A 12,791-nucleotide genomic window follows, 5' to 3' on the forward strand; every position below is an offset into this window, starting at 1 on the left:
TGAGGCCTGTCTCTAGAGGCCATCTGCTTATAACCTCGTGTCCAGTTGCACACAAGCCCAGCATTTTCAGAGGTGGCTGGAACAGCCCTCCCATGTTTCTCTTTGGACACAAGAGACTGTTAGAACCCATCTTGCTGTCTGCGGCGGGGCCTCATGTTGATATTGTAGGGAGTCCAGCCTCTCCATGTATCAGCCAGACTTGGAACATCCCTCTTCAGCTAGTTCATGCATCTGTTCATTATATAACTTTATCAAGGTTTTGATTGACATTTCAGGCAGAGCCCAGGCTTCCAGAGGTGGGGCCGCAGATGGCACCTGAACAGCTGGTTGGATGCTCTAGTGGAGACATCTGGCACAGTTGATCTGGCTGAGGTCATAGCCGTGACCTTCACGTGGGACAGTCCCTCTCCAAGGATGGCAGTTAACATCCGTGCAGTGTTGCCTCTTGCCTGGCAGTGGACTGAGCACTTCTATGCAGAGCATCTTGTTTGACTCCTACATCACTTGCCTATGGCATGGCCACAGTTCTGCCTAAAACCAGTGCCAGGGCGTGGGCATGTCATTTCCCAAGTCTCTGTGCAAGGCACCAGATTCCCAAGAGGATTCCTATCTGCAAGGAGTTTACAGTCTGAGCCCGCCCCACAGGGCCCTGAGTAAGGTCAGGGACACTGTCCTAGCTGATGGCCAAAGAGAGGCCCTCTCCCTCCTTCTTTGTGGGGTCCTCTGGGTGAGTGTGTTGTGGATCCTACATCTGTACCCAGGCATCATGACAAGTATCCCAGTCTACCCCAAAGGGGTTTGTGGGAAAGGCCTTGACTCCGGTCTGGAAGCAGCTCCCAGCCATCTGCCTGCTGAGGAGGGACGTCAGTGTTGCTCCCAGAGGCACTCATTCAGAGTTCATGTCACTGTCCATGACTCCATCTCCTCTAGGAGATGACCTCCACTGGGGTCAAGGGACCCTCCAGCACCTGGATGAGACCTCAGAGAGCAACAGCTTGGACAGCTGCCTCACCACCTGCCAGCTTCCACCCAACACTCCCAGGTCTGTTTCCTTTCAAATGTGTGTATTTTACTGGGTCAGCTTGACAACTTTTTAACCGAAATATATGGGGTGCCTAGTTGAAGACGACCCTTCCAGCACTTCAGAATGTCCCTGTGTCCTCCATTGTCCTTTTTAAGGTCACCAGTTTTCTGACCTTTATCCCTGAAGGTGACTTTTGCAACTTCTTTGCTTTCTTAGAAGTAGAGTCATCCTGCATCTTACGCTTTTCCTTGTTGATCTGCACAGTTCCCACAGAGTTCCTTGAGGGTAGGAATGTTACAGAACTCAGGTACAGCTGCTCACTGCTCCAAAGCTAATACCTGAGAGGCAGGTGTTGGTGGAAAGGAAAGTTTGCTTTATTCCAGAGACCAGCAACCAGGGGAGAAGGCAGACTCCTATCCAAAGGCCAGCTCCCCCCACCATCAGTGAGCAAAAGCTCTTATGGGAGGGGCTACATACAGAAGCGGCACAGTCAGCTCTGACAGTCATCTTGAAATTGGTCCTTGGTGGTCTGACCAGCATCATCTTGATGGTTATAGGTATGGTTAATCTTCAGTTCCAAGGTCAGTTTGTTGCCATTTCTTTGAAGCCAATTCCTGGAATTGTGGCAGCTTATGTCATGGCTACAGTCTGGTCATCAAGTAGTTAACTTCTTGCATCTGGTGGGGGTCTCAGTATCTACAAGACAGCTCACAGGATATGGCTCAATATTATCTGCAGCTCTTGAGAAGGAACTGAAGACAGTTCATGACAGTTTGCTTCGTGACAGAACTATTATTATTTGGTCTTGGACTGCTTTCCTTTGTTTCTATATTTTCTGATCTCTCTGATGAAATTTATTCTTTGGCTAAATATTTTGTACAGACAAGAGGGAGGTGGAAGACTTCAGAAGTCGGGGGTAGTCGATCCTGAGAAGGCCCCATAAGGATCCTGCCCATCTCAGAACGGTCTTCATCACCTCAGTCCCTGTCCGCTCCCTCTAGGCCAACACAGAGCAGGGTGCCCAGTGTGTTCCTTCCATGAACGCCAGCCTGCCTCTGCACAGCACAGGATGATGGGAAAGAGCACAGGCTCCTGCGTTCAAACCCTGATGCTCCCACTTACTGCTGTGTGACCTTGGGCAAGTTACCTAACCTCTCTGTACCAAACCAGGGAGAATAATAGTAAATACTTGCCTAATATTAATAGGATCATTGTGATAATTAAGTGCATCGATATTTATAAAGTTCTTCCCAATGTTTGGGCCTCCCTTGTGGCTCAGCTGGTAAAGAATCCACCTGCAGTGCAGGAGACCTGGGTTCGATCCCTGGGTTGGGAAAATCCCCTGGAGAAGGGAAATGGCCTGGAGAATTCCATGGACTATAGCGTCCATGGTGTCGCAAAGAGTCGGACCGACTGAGCAACTTTCACTTTTCACTTTCCAAACGTCTGTGGCCTAATGTGGCTGTTTAAATGTTTGTTAAATGAAGACATGAAAAAAAAAATTTTTTTTCCATCTGAACAGCTGAGGGCAAGGCCCAGCCCTGTTTTTTGACCACCATCTCCTGAGTCAGGAGTCAGCAAATTACAGCCTCCCCACCGCCAGGTCTTGTAGGTAAAGTGAAGCACAGCCACGCCCCTGGTTTGTGTCTTGTCTAGGGCTCCTTCCACACTGCAGGGGCAGAGTTGAGTGGTGACCATACAGACGATTTACTCTCTGGCCTTTCCTGGAGTGACATTATGGACCCTACCCTGAGTTTTCTAAACTCACCATCCACAAGGGTCTGCCACAGCTGCCAAGCAGACCGCTCTGATCTGGCAAAAAGTGGCTTCTGTGGATGTCACCCATTTAACTGCCTCAGCTGTCCTCTCTGCGAAAACCACTTGCCTCCCAGGGGTTTCCTTGGCCTTCTTCATGGGTCCTGGAGAGCTCTGGGAGAGGTCAGGCCAGGCAGGTTGAAACAAGACTGTCTCACTGAGTGGTGGAACAGTCTGGGCCTACAGGGTCTGTTCCTTCCTCCATCTGATCATTCATCACAAGTTTTCTGAGAGGCGACCATAGGCAGGGCCAACATGCAGCAGTAAAGTGGAAACACAAACAAAAGCATGAACACAAAGGAAACATTAATTAATTGGACTTTATTAAGAGGCTATTTCATGTAACTTGATGATTTTCCAACTTTGCTGGTGGGGCACAGGGATTCTGAGTTATTTCAGAAGACAAAGAGGAATTCCTTGGTGGTCCAGTGGTTGGGACTCAGTAGTTTCACTGCCAAGGGCATGGGTTCTATCCCAAGTTGGGAAACTCATCCTGCAAGCTGTACATGCATGCTAAGTCACTTCAGTCGTGTCTCTTTGTGACCCTATGGAGTATAGCCCGCCAGGCTCCTCTGTCCATGGGATTCTCCAGGCAAGAGTACTGGAGTGGGTTGCCATGCCCTCCTCCAGGGGATCTTCCCAACCCAGGGGTTGAACCCAAGTCTCCTGCATTGGCAGGAGTGGGTTCTTTACCACTAACACCACCTGGGAAGCTGTGCTTGCAGCCAAGAAAAAGGAAAATGAAGAAACAGAGAGAGCCCGCTTGAGAAAAATTAACAAGGAGATCCTGGTAAAACCCTGGTTCTGTTACTTACTGGCCCTTTACTGCCATGTGACCCTGGAGAATTATCTCACTGGGCACACAGGGGCAATTGGACACAGAGGGCAGGAAGGGGTGCCAAGCAGCCACCTGAGCACAGCCCTACGTGCCATCTGTTCACTTCTGTCAGCAGAAGACTTGATGGCCTCCACCGCCCAGAGTCAGAGACAACCATCTGAAAATGCAGAGAGTCAAACGATGCAACCTGCAAGTGCTTTACTCAAAGCACAAGCCATGCCAAATAGGAATATTAATTCAAAGGAACAAAAAGAAAAGCTTAACCTTTATGTACTTATTTAGACCCTTCTAGCAATATAGGTCTGCTGTCTACTGGAGAGACAATTGGAGAGGTTTTTTTTTAGTTTATTTTATTTTTATTTATTTTTAATTTTTATTTCTTTTATTTTAATGTTTATGTGTCAGGCCTTTATTTTTTATTTTATTTATTTTTTAATTTCAATGTTTGTTTATGCGTCAGGTCTTATTTGCAGCATAACAAGATCTTTGTTGCATCATGTGGGATCTTTTGCTGAGGGACTCTCTCGTGGCTCACGGGCTCCAGAGCGGGCTCAGTAGTTGTGGTCCACGGGCTTAGTTGCTCCTTGGCATGTAGGATCTTAATTCCCTGGCCAGGGCTTGAACCTGTGTCCCTCACGTTGCAAGGCAGATTCTTAACCCCTGGGCCACCAGGGAAGTCCCTGACAACTGAAGTTTAATCAGTCTGTGTGGCTGGATGTCCTCACCTGGGAAAGAAAAACCTATGGTGGCTGGGTCTTGGCAACTGAAGACCAAGTTGTCAAGATGGAGCAGGTTTGTCTAGAAGTAGCAGGATTCAAGGCGAGGGACATTGTCCCTTAATAGTCAAAGACTGGTGGCCATTAAAAAAAAAAAAAAAACTGCCATGAAAGGTAAAACTACCTATTGTATGGGCTGGTGGTTGGGACTGGAGTTGAACATCCTTCAGATATTAGGCATGTGAATGTGTGGTCACTAGTATGATTATTACCGCTGTTACGAAGTGAATGATTTGAATGTCCCATCTAGTCAGTTCTTTTAGCTCTGATAGTCAGAACTTCAGTATCATGTAGCTTTTAAATCTGGGGCTTTTGGTCAACTCTAAGCCTGGCCTGATCCTAGGAATTCCTATTGTTGCTACAGGACTTGCTATCAGTCAATAGGACCCCCCCAAAAAAAAATCATTTTCAAGAACCTAGAAAGTAGGTGGTATCTTTGCATCAGCCTGGTTTTATTCCCTCTCTGAGCCCAAGGCTGACTGATGGGGGAGGGTTCTTGAACCTCAATCTTCTGTTTTTTAATTCACTTTGCTTTTTCTTAAACACCACCCGGCTTTTCTGCTGGATCCCACGGAAAGAGTGCCCAGCAGTACCCTGTATCATGCTTGGGACAAGCTGATATGTGTAAGACAGAGCCACCAGCCAAGGGGCCTCGGGACTGGGGTTAAACCAGACTCACTTCTTTACCACTGCCTGCAAAATAAGAAAACCTCTGAGCTGAAGGGTGGCAGGTCCTGGTTGGAGGGTGGTGATTCTTGGATCATCAAGAGAAAAGTCCTTATGTTTGCTTACTTTGCTTTCTTGCCCTTTCTCATCAAGATTTAAACAGTGCCAAGCCTGAGAATGAGCAGATTTAGGGAAAAACAGCAATAACAACAATAACAACCTGGAAAATGAGCTGGGGAGCCCTGTTGACTGGGGACTGACAGGCTCAGAGGCCCTCTGGAGGTGGTGACTTTTTGACTTTGAATTGAATCCCTGCCGTGTCCCACTGTCTTTTCCCTTACCTTTTCCATGCTGGGCTCTGGAATTAAGGTCCAGAATTGAGGGCTGTTCTGAGCATGAGGTGAATAGAGAGGTGATGTGTCCATTTTCTCTGGTGTCCTAAGGAAGAGAAACCTGAATTTAGCCAAGAGGATAATTTTTCTGAGGCTAAGAAAGAAAAATGCCTGTGTGGAACACGCATTCTCAGAGATGTTATCTTATGACCAGCTATGTGTCCTGTGGGCTTCCCCTGTGGCTCAGATGGCAAAGAATCCGCCTGCAATGTGGGAGACCTGGGTTCAATCCCTGGGTTGGGAAGACCCCCTGGAGGAGGGCACGGCAACCCACTCCAGTATTCTTGCCTGGAGAGTCCCCGTGGACAGAGGAGCCTGGTGGGGTATGTATGGTCCACGGGATCACAGAGAATCGGACACAACTTAGCGACTGAGCATGCAGAATACACGTGTCCTGCACTGTTCTGGAAAGTACCTAAAATGAATGAAACCATGGTACTTAAGCTAGTTGCAGAGGCTCTGAATGGAGGTGATATGGAGGTCTAGGGTATTATTTTAATCCTATCACACCACTGTCAATAAATATATCTACTTTTATTCATGATTAATTAGATAGCAATATTGCTTGTGCTTCTTTTCTTGCAGCGAGATGGGGAAAATACAAGGTGAGCCAGAAGCATCAATTTTTTTCAAACTGGGGTATACTTGATTTACAATATTTTGTAAGTTTCAGGTATACAACATAGTGATTCACAATTTTTAAAGGTTATACTTCATTTACAGTTATTATAAAATGTTGGCTGTAATCTCTGTGCTGTACAATGTATCCCTATAACTATTTATTTAATATATAGTAGTTTGTATCTTTTAATCCCTTATCCCTATTTTGCTGCTTCCTCCTTCCTTCCCCCCCGCCCCCGCTCCCAGTAACCACTAATTTATTCTCTATGTCTGTGAGTCTGTTTCTTTTTTGTTATATTCACTAGCTTGTTTTATTTTTTAGATTCCACATTTTAAAAGTATTTATTTGGCTGCACCAGACCTTTATTGGTTCATTTGGCTGCACACAGTTGTGGTGTGTGAGACCTTTTAATTGAGGTCTTTGAACTCTTAGTTGTGGGCATGTTTAGTTCCTCAACCAGGGATCAAACCCTGGGCTCCCTGCATTGGAAACACAAGAGTCTTAGCCACTGGACCACCAGTGAAGTCCCCTAGATTCAACATTTAAGTGATATCATGTAATATTTCCTTCTCTTATTTCACTAAGCATAATACTCTGAAAGTTCAACCATATTGCTGCAAATGGCAAAATGTCACTCTTTTTTAAGGCAGAGTAATATTCCATTGTATATATGTGCCACATATTCTTTATCCACTCCTCTGTTCATGGTCACTTAGGTGGCTTTTGGATCTTGGCTGTTGTAAACAGTGCTGCTAGGAAGAGCCTGAAGCATCTTGTCGGACCAGTAAGGAAGGAAGTACTTGAAAAGAATGGGGATGTGGCAGATGGTTCAGGAACAACGTGACAGAACTTCTCATGGCTAAAGCTGGAGCAATGGAAGCAATAAAATAAATAACAATGTTAACTATAACCCATAGAATAAAATAAATATCCATAAGCACATACTGATATAAGTAAATGAAGTTTTCAAAATTAACAAGTAAATAAGGGAGAAATGCCAGCTCTTCGGTATAAAAGATTTCTAATTAGTAAATGTAGAAAGAAAGAGGGGAACAGAAAATCTCCTGGAGAAAACCAATCTAATAGTTCTCGGATCCACAAATGAATGTTCAAGTTGTCAGCAAAAGTTTGTGGACAAACAAGATATTTGCACTCTCAAGTGTCCCCACCCACAAGATATTTATTAATTACAAAGAGGAAAACAGTAATCTTATGGTCAGGAGATAGCACCATAACCAAGTGATCAAACACAATACCACTGTAAAAAGATGTCAACATGCTGCTCCCCTGATAGGATACATGAAGTGAGACAAACCCAAATGGAGGATGTCCTGCTGAATAAGTGGCCAGTGCTTTTCAATAATGCCCACGTCATGAAAGACAAGGGAAGACAGGGAAAGTCGCAGATCTAAGGAGATTAAGGATATATGACAGCCAAATGCAGATGTGGGAAAACTGTTCAAGTCCAAATAAAGTCTGCAGATGGGTTAATAATACTGTATGCATGACTACTTCTTAACTTTTAAATGATTATGCTAGATAGTAACATTAGGGGGATCTGGGTAAAGTGTAAGTAATCAACTTTTCTCTAAGTTGAAAAATATTTTTAAAGGACAGAATACATTTGAAAGTAGGTTTTTTTTATGTTTAATAGGAAGAGAGTTACCTTTAGGTTCAAAACAGTCTGGTTTTACAAAGCACCTGCTTATCATGGTCTTAGGGTCATCGAGATTCGCAAACATGTGTATCTAAGGAGAAAGGGCCAAAACCAGCAGTCAGTGTAGCTGAGACCTTCCTTCTTGCTTGGCCACTTCAGTTCAGTTCAGTTCAGTCGCTCAGTTGTTTCCGACTCTTTGCGACCCCATGAACTGTGGCACACCAGGCCTCCCTGTCCATCACCGACTCCCGGAGTCCACCCAAACTCATGTCCATTGAGTCGGTGATGCCATCCAACCATCTCATCCTCTGTCATCCCCTTCTCCTCCTGCCCTCAATCTTTCCCAGCATCAGGGTCTTTTCCAATGAGTCAGCTCTTCGCATCAGGTGGCCAAAGTATTGGAGTTTCAGCTTCAACATCAGACCTTCCAATGGACACCCAGGACAGATCTCCTTTAGGATGGACTAGTTGGATCTCCTTGCAGTCCAAGGGACTCTCAAGAGTCTTCTCCAACACCACAGTTCAAAAGCATCAATTCTTCGGCGCTCAGCTTTCTTTATAGTCCAACTCATACATCCATACATGATCACTGGAAAAACCATAGCTTTGACTAGACGGACCTTTGTTGGTAATGTCTCTGCTTTTTAATATGCTGTCTAGGTTGGTCATAACTTTCCTTCCAAGGAGTAAGTGTCTTTTAATTTCATGGCTGCTGACTCAGTATTTCCAGGTCATTTTCATTTTCCAGATTTGTAATGAATCTGTGGTGCATAAGTATGACAAATAATCACAGTTCTTTGCATGGGGTCATAAGGCTTGTACCAAACATTATTCTTAAAAAAAAAAAAAAAAGGCAATACAGAAACCACTTAGTGTGCATTTTGTTTATCTGAAATCAGACATCACACTGACCCTATAACTTCTGGCCTCACAGTGGTGCATCAAAGTCCTCAGACCACATCCAGATAGACCACATTACTAAACACAGCTGGTTATAGGGATCCAACTGATAGAAAGAAAAATAAAGAACAAGAGAGTTTTCCCTAGTAACTAAACAATTCGGACTTTCTGAGAGAAAAATTCAAATTTCAAGTAACCAGAAAGTTTCACAGGTCACGTGGTTATGAATATCACTGTAATCAACAATTAACAGAAAATCTGGATGGTGCTTTTTGTACTGTATCAACTGAAAAGAGTGGACTACTCCCCTTATCTTTTGTAAGCTTTTCAAAGAAACTTTTTTTTTTAAGGAAACTGTATTTTTAACAAAGGTGCTATGTATTCTTTCTTGGTCAATGAAAAATAACACTGGTCAAGTAGGGAAAAATTGGCCCCAGGCAGAAACACCGTGAACAGCTGTACATGTTGCGCACTGCAAAAATGGCACCCCAATGAAGGCCTAGTGGGCCTGAAACCCGTCCTTCTTTCTGCCCTCCAGGCTGCATGACTGAGAGTCATATCCACCCAGAGGAGTGGTTGCCTTATTCTAATTACACAAAGGTGCTGAGTAGGCTGATGTTGACTTTAGCAGTAGGTGTGGTTTGACCAGTGTGGGAAGTAGATTGGGAATTACAAGTTTGGTGTGGCAGAAGGGATTTTGATGATCTATGACTGTTGAAAACAGTTTACTATTTTATGGCAAATATTTCTTTCTAAATCCAGAGTTTTTATTGAAAGAGTAAGGCTCTCTGTTGGGCTTCTTTAGTGACTCAGTGGTAAAGAACCCGCCTGCCAATGCAGGAGACGCAGGTTCATTCCCTGGGTCACGAAGATTCCCCTGGAGAAGAAAATGGCAACTCACTCCAGTATTCTTGCCTGGGAAATCCCATGGATGGAAGTACCTGGTGGGCTACAGTCCATAGGATTGCAAGAGAGTTGCTGACATGACTTAGTGACTGAACAACAAGGCTCTCTGCCATCCCAGAAACCCACCATATTTCTCACATGTCATTCAGAAATTTCCTATATTCACATATGTATGCACATAAATTTGTATAATTGGCAGCTTATTATTACATCCTTTGCTTTTTAAAAATGTTAAATAATATTCTTTTATTAATCTGATAAAATATATATAATATAAAATTTGCCATTTTAACCATTTTTAAGTGTACAATTCAATGACCTTAAGTATATTCATGTTATTGTTCAGCCGTAACTACTTTTTATGTTCCGAATTCTTTCATCACCCCAAACTGAAATCTATTCCCAGTAAACAATAACTCCCTATACCCCCCTGCCCCCAGCCCATGGTGATTGCCATTCTACTTTCTGTCTCTACGAATTTGATTGTTTCAGGTACCTCATGTAAGTGAAATCATACAATATTTGTCCTTTTGTATCTTTCTTATTTCACTTCAAATAATGTCTTCAAGTTCCATTCAAATAATGTCATCTATGTGGTAGTGTATACTAGAATGTCATTTCTTTTTCAGGCTGAATAATATTTCAGTGTGTGTGTGTGTGTGTGTATGAGTGTATCTCATATCTTGTTTATCCATTCATCTGTCAATGGATACTTGGGTTGCTTCAGCCTTTTTGGCTTCTATGGATAATACTACTACAAACATGGGTGTACAGATCTCTCTCAAGAAACCCTGCTTTTTTATAGACCCTGCATATAAACCCAAAAGTGGAATTGTTGGATCACATAGTAATTTTATTTTTTAGCTTTAAAGGAATCACCAAGCTGTTTTCCAGAACAGTTGCAACATTTTACATTCCCACCAACAGTGAATAGGTGTTCCAATCTCTCCACATCCTTGCCAACACTTGTTCTTTTCTGGGTTTTTTATAAAAGCCATCCTTATTGCTGTAAGGTTGTAGATCACTGTAGTTTTGATTTGCATTTCCTTAATGATGAGTGACATTTGAGCATTGTTTCATGTGTTTATTGGCCATCAGTGTAGAGTTGAATGTCTTCCCTGCACCATTTGTTGAAAAGACTGTGCTTTCCCCATCGATAGTGTTAGTACCCTCGTCAAAAATCATTTGACCCTGTATGTGAGGTTTATTTCCAAGCTCTGTATTCTGTTCCAGTGGTCTGTATGTCTGTCTTTATGCCAGTACCATACTGAAAGTATGAGTCCTCCAACTCTGTTTTTTTTAAAGATTGTTTTAGCTATTTGCAGTCTCTTGAGAGTCTATATGAATTTAAGAATGAAATTTTTTATTTCTGCAAAAATATCTTTGAGGTTTTGATAGGGATTATATTTTACTCTATAGATCAGTTTGGGTAATAGTAACATCTTGATGATATTAAGTCTTCCAATCCATGAACACAAAATGCCTTTCATTTATTTGTGTCTTTAGTTTCTTTTAGCAATGTTTTATACTTTTCAGTATGTAAGTCTTTCACCTCCTTGGTTAAATTAATTCCTAAGTATTTCATTCTTTTTGTGCTACTGTAAATAAGATTATTTTCTTAATTTCCTTTTCGCACTGTTCATTGTTAGTGTATAGAAACACAACTGATATTTGTGTGTTGATTGCATATCTTGCAGTCCATGGGGTCGCAAGAAGTCAGACACGAGCAAGCAACTTAATTGAATTAACTACCTCTTACTTTTTAAAACGTATGTCTTGGGGCTTTTTCACACAATAAATATTTGGACATGCCTCGTCATACTCTGGATAGCATTTCATTGTGTAGATATCCTAGACCCAAGACCAAAGACATCTGTTTTCATATTTGACTGAGAATAGTTTTAAAGAAGTGCCTACGTAATAAACTCTGTGCTGCTTCTTTGCCCCAGAAACCTAAAATACTATGTGGCCCTTTAAGAAACAGCTTGTCAGTCCCAATTCTAGAGCACACTTGGCCAGGCCTTACTGAAAGGCTATTTGAATTGTTTCCAGTTTAGTGCTATTATAAACAATTTTCAGTTATGGAATTCTGCCCTCAGAATCTGTAGAGGAAGAAGTGCCAGATGCAGAGGTACACGCGTCCAGTTTTTGACACTGAACCAATGAGCCCTGGAGAACACAGAGTCTTTGGCCTCTCACCAGCACCGCCTCTGGTGGTGTCCTATGTGGATGATCCGTCATTTCAATTTTTATTGTCTGGTTGGAATTTCCATTTTGCTTTTACTGTGAATTAGGTTGAGCACCTTTTTATATATAAACTACCTGCTCTTGTCTTTTGTTCACTTTTCCTTTGGATGTTGGATTATGGATATTAACCAGCTCTTTCTGTTTTTTAAATAACAATTCTTTCAGTATTAAGGCAGTTAGACCTTTGTTGTTTTAGTAGCAAATGTTTTTTCCAAGTCTGTCATTTCAAAAAACTTTTAGAAATAACTATTTTTCCCTAAATAAACTTTTTTCCTTAGAAAATTAATCTACTGTAAAAAAGTATAGTTGATGTACAGTATTATATAAATTACAGGTACACAATATAGTGAATCACAATTTTTAAAGGTTATACTCCATTTATAGGCATTATAAAATATTGGCTGTAGTCTGCATACTGTATAATATATTCTTATAGCTTATTTTATACATAATAGTTTGTACCTCTTAATCGTCTATAAAACCTTTATGGGTATGTAAACGTAGCAGCCTTTTCCTTTATGGCTTCTGGGTTTTATGTCTTATTTAGAAAAATCTTCCCTATTTGGAGATGATTTTTTAAAAAAACAAAACAACCCTCAAGCTTCTTTCCGTGCTTTTATGTTTTTAAAGTACTTTTCTCCATCTGGAATTTTCTTCAGTGTAAGGAGCAAGCCATGGCTCCAGCTGGTACTCAGCTGTCCTAGAGTCATTTATTGAATAATCTATCTTTTTTTCATTGCTTTGAAATGTCATCTTTCCATATGTGTTGGGGTCTATTTCTGGGCTCTCTTATTTGTCCCATTGATCTCACTGAACATTCATATGCTGTTTCAAACACCTTTAAGTAAGTACAGTTTTATGCGTGCTTAGTCACTCGGTCATGTCCGACTCTTTGCGACCCTATGGACTGTAGCCCGCCAGGCTCCTCTAGCCATGGGATTCTCCAGG

Source organism: Muntiacus reevesi, chromosome 2, assembly GCF_963930625.1.
Source record: "Muntiacus reevesi chromosome 2, mMunRee1.1, whole genome shotgun sequence".
Classification (NCBI taxonomy): domain Eukaryota; kingdom Metazoa; phylum Chordata; class Mammalia; order Artiodactyla; family Cervidae; genus Muntiacus; species Muntiacus reevesi.